The sequence below is a fragment of the Leopardus geoffroyi genome, chromosome C3 (assembly GCF_018350155.1).
Source record: "Leopardus geoffroyi isolate Oge1 chromosome C3, O.geoffroyi_Oge1_pat1.0, whole genome shotgun sequence".
NCBI lineage: Eukaryota > Metazoa > Chordata > Mammalia > Carnivora > Felidae > Leopardus > Leopardus geoffroyi.
The window spans coordinates 66,286,368-66,294,568 of NC_059338.1; the positions used below are offsets into that span (position 1 = coordinate 66,286,368).

Below are 8,201 nucleotides of genomic sequence, written 5' to 3' on the forward strand. Positions count from 1 at the left end.
TTTGCCCCAAGCTTATCCCTGCTTGGAAATCTGGGGTGTCAAAACTGAGAGGCACCCGGCTTGTGAACAAAGCCCCGGGCAGAGAGGGGCAGCGCCGCCCCCTCCCCCACCCCCCCATGCTGAGAACCACCCAGCACCGGGATCCGCACTCCCAGGCGCCCGGAGGCGGGAGCGGCAGGTGCCTCGGGTGGGCTCTCCCTGCTGCTCGGGTTTGAACTGGAGCTGATGAGTTTCACAGTCTCTTTTTATGTTGTTCTTCAGGCCCCGTTTTAGCACCAGCGTAACAGGTGGTGCTGATTATCGTGTGACATAAATTCTTGGAGAGCTAGCCTCTGCAGAGGGCCATGCAGATTTGTCCAAAGGACTGTTTTGACCCAACAAGCTCGTTGCTTTATTGGGAGGGAAAAAAAAAAGGTTTTGTTATAAAAATATGTATTTATTATGGGAAAGTTGGGGGCATACACAGAAAAGCTTACGGGATAAAATAAAAAGGATCCAGAATCCATCACCGGAAAATGATCACTGTTAACATTTTGATGGGTAATTTTCTAACATTTTCCCTACGTATCAATGGATATCCACATACATTTTACATAATTGGGCCCACATTGTACATTTTATGTAAACTGAAAAATATTATGGGGTGCCTGGGTGGTTCAGCCGGTTCGGCTCAGGTCATGATCTCGCGGTCTGTGGGTTCGAGCCCCGCGTCAGGCTCTGTGCTGACAGCTCAGAGCCTGGAGCCTGCTTCAGATTCTGTGTCTCCCTCTCTCTCTCTGCTCCTCCCCTGCTCGTGCTCTGTCTCTGTCTCTCTGTCTCTCAAAAATAAATAAACACTAGAAAAATTTTAAACTGAAAACTGTTCTATGAATATACTTTTAGCCATTAAACCATATTCTAGAAGGGCTACAAATTGGTCCAGTATAAGCAATAAGGGACGATTAGATCTTTAACTTTTTCTTTTTTTAATGTTTACTTTATTATTTTTGAGAGACAGAGACTGAGCATAAGCGGGGAAGGGACAGAGCGCCAGAGGGAGACACAGAATCTGAAACAGGCTCCAGGCTCTGAGCTGTCAGCACAGAGCCCAACGCGGGGCTTGAACTTGGGAAAGGTGAGAGCCAAAGTCAGACGTTTAACCGACTGAGCCCCCCAGGCGCCCCTCTTTAACTATTTTCTTTGCAGTCACTTCATTTCTAGTTCTGGGATCCTTTTCTTTCCAAGATAGCCTCACCTATAAATCTCACCTCTGCAGCGCTGCTGAAGCATTTTCTTGGGTAACCATCTTTTCTCTCCTGCCTTCTGAGCAACCCCTAATGTGCATCTAGACGCGTCAGGGATTCTCAAGCGTGAGGGTCCGTCAGAACGAGCTGGAAGGCTCAGAAGAGGGTGCTTCATCCCCAGAGTTTCAGACTCAGTAGGGCTGGCCGTGTGGGGGACAAGTTTCCCAGTAAGGCGGCCTATGCCTGTCCACCACAGAGACCACCGATGTGGGGGATGGATGGACAATTTCATTACTCCAACTCTCCTCCCAGCATTCTTGGTTCCTTGTGCGTTTCCCTTAGCGCCTTTATCTTGTGTCTAGAGCCCTTGCCTTTAACCACTACCTGTGCTGTCCCCTTGTGGTGTCACCTATGCATGCAGAGGACAGAAACAGTTCCTTTTCTTTTTTTTTTTTAATTATTTTTTTATGTTTATTTACGTTGAGGGAGAGCTTGAGCTGGAGAGAAGCAGAGAGAGGAGGAGAGAGAGAGAATCCCAAGCAGGCTTCGTGCTGTCAGCGCAGAGCCCTATGTGGGGCTCGAAGCTGTGAACTGTGAGATCATGACCTGGACTGAAACCAAGAGTCGCGTGTTTAACCAACTGAGTCACTCAGGCGCCCCCACAAACAGTTTCTTAATGGAGAATTGGAACCAAAGGGTTTGGCGAGCTCCCCGCACCCCCCCCCCCCCCACAGTACCAGAGAGTGGAAGCCGGAGTGATTTGTCCTTCGTCATCACCACATCACGTTCTCCTAAAAAGCTGGCTCAGAAGGAAATGCACAGATGCCCAGACTATTTGTTAGAGGAAATGACACTTCATCCTCTCCCAACATCTGGTAATTCCTGAAAGACAGTCAGTCCCCATAATAGTGCGGGCTCCCCAGAAGCCTGTGTCTTCTTTCCCCAGGGGGACGTGGGGGGCAACCAAAGAGAACAGAGTCTATTTTTGGTGTCAGCCCGAGGGGACGCCTGAGGAGGGGAACAGGTCACCAGCACCACTGTTCTGTTCTGCGAACCAGCTACACGCTTCCTTCCTGTCCAGCCCCGAGCAACAGTCTCTTAAGTTTTGAATCGCCCGTGGGGAGCTGAAAAGAATTAAAAACGCCACCGTGGGCCGGAATGGCTAGACACAAAGGCAGATGGACCGACGACGTGGGGAGTTGAGATGTGGCAGGACTCTGGGCTGGGGGTGCAGCAAAGGAGGACAGAGCCGGGTGACACACGTGATGACTCAGAGGGACCCAGAGGCATCTGGCTGTCCCTTGGCTGGGAAATGCCAGTAATTTTTTGGCCCTAAGGCATCTTCTGGGACAAAAAGCAACAGGCAGAAAGACTAGGATGGGCGTGAGCTGGACGCCTGACTTCCCCAGGTTAACTGATTTCACGCAGGTGAGGACAAGCAAAGCCTTGAACTCAACAGAGAGCCGACGGGTGGGTGTCTCGGGAGCTACGGACCCCTATTCAGCATCGAGACCTGGGAGCCACCTTTTTTTTTTTTTTTTTTTTTAATGTTTTTATGTATTTTTGTGAGAGAGACAGAGTGTGAGCCGGGGAGGGGCAGAGAGAGGGAGACACAGAATCCGAAGCAGGCTCCAGGCTCTGAGCTGTCAGCACAGAGCCCGACGCGGGGCTCGAACTCACGAACCGCGAGATCGTGGCCCGAGCCGCAGTCGGACGCTTAACCGACTGGGCCACCCAGGCGCCCCGACCTTGGAGCAACCCTAAGTCGAGGTCTGAGAGAGGCAAATCCTGTTCTCATTAAATGAGCACAGGCCTGGGGGTGGGGGGGGGGGGCGGGTGGCCGAGGTGGGGGTGGGGTGGGGAGGGCACCCCTGCCACCAGATCTAAGGGCGTTTGTTGGGCCAAGCCCTTGTTTCATCCCAGCCAGGCCACTCTGGCGAAAGCATCCTGGGAATTCGGCCTGCCAACACAAAGAGCATTTCCTTGTGTGGGTTTCCTGTTTAGGTCTGCGTAGAAACCCGGCGGATCGCGTGGCCTCGTAAATCCCCCAGACATTACTGATGTAGATGCTTTGGCCGGCTGCCATGGGAAAATCGCACACAAATAGAAGAAGGGTGGGGGGAGCACATTCACTCTCGAATTCTGGTGGGTTCCGGGCTCCGTGTGTTTGGATCTGTAAACGGAGGGGGTTGGGCTCGCCACGATGATCATTTAAGGTCCTTTCCAGCTTGGACTTTCTCAGATTCCACTTCCCTCCGAAGGGCCGCCCGGAGCTCTCACTGTCCGGCTCAGGGATGGGGGTCTGCGGAAACAGAAGCAGGGGGAAGATCTCCGGCTGAAAATCCGGAAGCTTCTCCAGCATATCCTATGGGCTCCTTCACAGAAAGAAGGTACTTTTGAACCCTGGTAATTCCCAGACTTTCCTAAACACTTAGGTTTGTCCCCAAAAAGACAGACACCGAGCTCAGGAGCATCACGGGGGTCTCGCAGCCGGGTTTTTGGCACAAAGCAAGTTCACAGGGCGGACCCCAAGGTGGTACACAAAGTGTGTGTTAGGAGACATCACCCGCTTTTAAGCTTTTTAAAGCTTTTTTAAAACTTCTTGTTCTCCTCAGTTTCTGCATCTGTCCAATGGGCATTCAGACTCGTTGGCTTAATGGAAGAAGCCGTGTTTGCATTCCTCTTCTGAGGCCGAACCCCCAGATGCTCTGGCAGATTCCACGTGGAGCCTGACCAGACATGAGTATGGCTGGGAAAGGGACAGGGCAGGCACAAGATTTCTGCCTGAAGGTTCTCCTGTCCACCGTGCTGTGTTCCAGTGAGGACGTCCTGCTTTTCTCGTACTTCTGTGTGTTTCTGTTTTCTCCTTTGTTCTAGTGAGCGTTATTCAAAAAAAAAAAAAAAATTCTTTTTCGTCATATGGAACTGTCCTTTTTTAGGGGAGGGGGAAAGTACTAAAATGATACTGACTAACAGGACGTTAATCTCCTTAGTCTGGTAATGCAGGCTTCTAGTAAGTTAATTGGATTTTCTACCTAAACGTGGATAAAGTCATTTACGCAGCAACATTTCTCCAGATGAGATCGCTCGCTTAGAATGCAGCGTGGCTCTGGTCCTCGGGCTCTCAGGCATGAATTGTGACGCTTGTCTGTAAACCTCGTTCCCTTGGACACGTCCTTAACAGATAAATAAATCAGCAAAGGAACGATTAGTTCCTAGGCCCCGTCCTGCTATTTATTTTCCAAATTCCACTTTTATATATCTGAGATATATTCTCCTTTCCCCCTACTGACTCTGAATGGGTAATCCACTGATGATGTGGGAGAAAGGTAAAATGATCTGAGGGTCTAAGTTTTCTGGGTCAGCGCTCCCCAGAACACTGGTCCAGAGAAAAAGATTTTCAAAGGGGATTTCTATGCTCAGGATGCTGGGACAATGCTCTTAATGTCTTTGAGAGTCACAGGGCGCTCTGATGTGTTGAGAGCTCTGAAGGTTCACGCAATAAAGAAACGTGTTCAACTTTAATTCAGTATTTCCCAAACTTTTCTGATCAAGAAAAACTCTTTTAAGGGGCGCCTGAGTGGCTCAGTCGGGTGAGCGTCCGACTTGGGCTCAGGTGGTGATCTCATGGTTTGTGAGTTCGAGCCCTGCGTCAGGCTCTGTGCTGACAGCTCGGAGCCTGGAGCTACTTCGGATTCTGTGTCTCCCTCTCTCTCTGCCCCTCCCCCGCTCACACTCTGTTTTTCTCTCTCTCAAAAATAAATAAGCATTTAAAAAATTTAAGAAAACCTCTTTTTGTATTATATCTACAGGAGCTGATAATGAATGAAGGAATCAGTGTTTCACGGGACACATTTTGGGAAATGCTCCTTTCAGCCAAAAGGTAGTATTTACTGTCTTTTATTTAGCACCTGGGGATATTCGAGAGACAGATATCAGCATGTAATGGAAATATTTCTGGCCTTTCCAGAATTTTAGCAGGCAATAGACCAGGATGAGCGTAGCTACGGAGAGGTTTTCATGGTAAACATATTAGAAAGAAACACACCGAAATTTCATTAGTGGCTACTGGTGGCTGGTAGAAGGAGAGGCGGTTTTTTTCTTCTTTTTTTCTTCTCGCCCGTATCTTCCACAATGAGCATGAATTACTTCTGTATTGGGGGTGAGAAACAAAGTAAACTTTACTTCTTTCTTTTTGGAAGTTCATTCATTTATTTTGAGGGAGGGGGGAAGGGCAGAGAGAGAGGGAGAGACAATCCCAACCAGGATCCATGCTCGGTGCAGAGCCTGACGTGGAGCCTGATCTCACAACTATGAGATCAACCTGAGCCAAGATCAAGAGTCGGACGCTCAACTGACTGAGTCACCCAGGCGCCCCTAAACTTTATCTTTTAAAGAAGAATTAATATCCAAGTTTCTTTGCATTCGTTTTTAATGAACACAACTACCTGTCAGCAGAGAAGCCAACAGATACATCTCCTCCTTCCGGTTACTTCTCCCAGTGTCCTTGGGGTCCCATAGCCCTTGTCTGCCAGGCTCTGGGGTCTCTCCTTGGAGTATATACAGCCCCTCCAGATTTGCGAGAAAGTTAAACAGTTCACACTTGGTGGGAGAGTCAACCTGAGAACAGGAACCGGCCCCATCAAGCCCACCATCCTAAGTTGTTACAGGGTCACATGTCCATGAAGGAAGGGTTGGCATGCCAGTTGAGATTCTTGGCTGCAACCAATGAAGATCTCTTCTGGTTGACCTGAGCAGGAGGCGAATTTACCAGAAGACTACTGCGCAGTTTGCAGAATCAGTGAGAGGGCTAGAGAACCAGGTGATGGGAAATGAATGAGATCACGGGAGGCAAGGCACAGCCAAGGTCTTCACACAGGATAGTCTTCTTAGGATCCTGTCACTGGTGTTGTCATTGCTGGACACCAGTTTGGGGCTCGGTCACCCCAAACACCTATCGTCGTGCTGCTGGACACAAATCCACCACATCATGTCCCCAAAGGGGTCCTCTGATTGGCCGAGCCCAGTATGGTTCCCTAGTTGCTGGGGCAAAGATAGAAACTCTGCCCTCTTTGGCTTCTAAGTAGGGAGAGGAGACCCACCTCCTCTCTGCTTTGGCGTTCCCCCCCAAATGGGAAGGTTGTTTAAAGGTTGGGTAGCCAGAATGACCAACATGCATGACATTTAGGTATTCTGTAAAGGGGCTGCTAGGAGCTTGGAGAGACAGGCCAGATTGGGCCAGCCATGTTCAGAAGTGAGCTCACCCCCCTGGCGTTGTGTAATGAATGCGTGGTCTTCTTTCAACCGGATTCCTAAGATGGGCAAGCTTCCACCAAATCTCTCGATCACTGCCCCCCAAGAAGAACTGACCTCTCAATAAAAACCACACTGAATAAAATAAGAATTACCATTTTCCAGAGGAACCAGAAGGCAAATGCAGAATCCCATCTGATGGCAAGGCTAGTTGTGTGCTCCTCCGTTGGGCCACGTGGATCGTCCATAGGGGGCTGACCAAAAGAAATGAAGGAATAATAAAGCATTGGAAGGATTGCTTTTTTTCTCTGAAGAACGTACAGGTTAGGGAAGCTGATTAAATAGGTTGATATGACCTCGGAGAAGAGCCCTACAGGTGCAGGGAATGGGAAAGGAGTGGACAACATGAACGTGGATCTTTCATTGACTTCCTCATTTGGGGATAGCTCTTTCTGCGTGCAAGCTTCCAAACATGGGGGTCGAGTCCAGAGACCGAAAGACGAGGTCCAGGGAGAGAGTCAAGGTGGTCATGGCTGCTGTCAGATTCTTGGATGGCAGGCACAGCCCCAAACCCCGGCCATATAGGCAGAAACTGCTTGGCTTGATCACGGCAGAGTTTGGAATCTAAGGAGTGTTAATTGGAAAGCAGTGATTAAAAAATGAGAAAAATCTCTTTGTTCTGGAACTAATACGGATATGTTCATCTCAGAGTAAGGGAGGTATAGTGTGAGAGCCTCAGGAAGTTGACTTTACGTAGAAAGTCTATATTATTATGATTTTCCACAGTGAATTGCTTCTCTTTTGCTTCTAGAGTGTCCGGACCCTTGCACAGTTTCCATTGCTGATGGGACCTTCTGAGCACTGTCAACATACCCACAGAGAAGGGGTTTCCAACTCACGTAATCACACTCTCCAGTCAGATGTGGAACAAGAAAATACTTCCCAGAAATGCAAAGAAGAAAACAAACCAAGTTTATTGCCTTGGGTAACATGAGTTCTTGCCCATTTGAAAGTGGGATCTTAATCTTCCTAGAAGATCTCTTTCTAGATTTCTTCTAGAAAGAGAGGACATGCCATACCTTAGACAGTGTAGTTACGGGCAGGTGTTCTATCACCTGGTACTGAGTCCCACTGCCATCTACAAGATTTAACAATCAGTTGTAAGAACATCTAACGTGAAGAAATGTTTAAGAATTCAAGGGGTCTCTTGGGATTGGAGGTCCATCCATTCCTGGAAAGGTTGAGATAAGTCACATGATGCCTTTTCTGTAACCCCAACATTTCTCCAAGGAAATCTTTGAAGTAAAAAGTTCACAAAGGAGTATACTGAGGACTGCAGCGGAGACAGTGGGGGGGGGGCGGGGGGATGTCCCATGGTTCCCTTCACTGTAGAGGCTGTTGGGAACAGGGGTTCAGTAAAGCAGACTGGAATTTCCAGTATCTGGTGCGTGGATAATGTTCTTTCACCTTTGGATGTGTCCTTAGGTGACTGGACAGTGAGTAGAAGGTCTCAAAGAAGAGTCTGATATAGCATCTGCCCTAGACCAGGAAGGATGGGGCTAGGGACCAGGAAATGGGTTTAGGCCCAGAGCGAACATCTTTGTCCTCAGTTCTGTTAAAAGATGGTGTCGGGGCGCCTGGGTGGCTCAGTCAATTGGGCATCCGACTTTGGCTCAGGTCATGATCTTGCAGTTTGTGAGTTTTGACCCCGTGCTGGGCTCTGTG

At 48.9% G+C, this 8,201-nt stretch overlaps 2 long non-coding RNA genes across 3 annotated transcripts; both read left to right on the forward strand.

Annotated features, from left to right (window-relative positions):
* The first annotated feature begins 3,099 nt into the window (after window positions 1-3,099).
* Window positions 3,100-4,401, forward strand: LOC123585259. 2 transcript variants are annotated; one of them, XR_006706022.1, is made up of 3 exons: window positions 3,100-3,613; window positions 3,839-4,071; window positions 4,230-4,401. It is a non-coding gene; the product is annotated as an uncharacterized LOC123585259 (long non-coding RNA). The 2 variants fall into 2 exon arrangements; XR_006706021.1 differs by having other exon boundaries at window positions 4,301-4,401.
* A 628-nt stretch (window positions 4,402-5,029) lies between these two features.
* Window positions 5,030-7,991, forward strand: LOC123585258. The gene is made up of 2 exons (XR_006706020.1): window positions 5,030-5,106; window positions 7,288-7,991. It is a non-coding gene; the product is annotated as an uncharacterized LOC123585258 (long non-coding RNA).
* The last annotated feature ends 210 nt before the right edge of the window (window positions 7,992-8,201 follow it).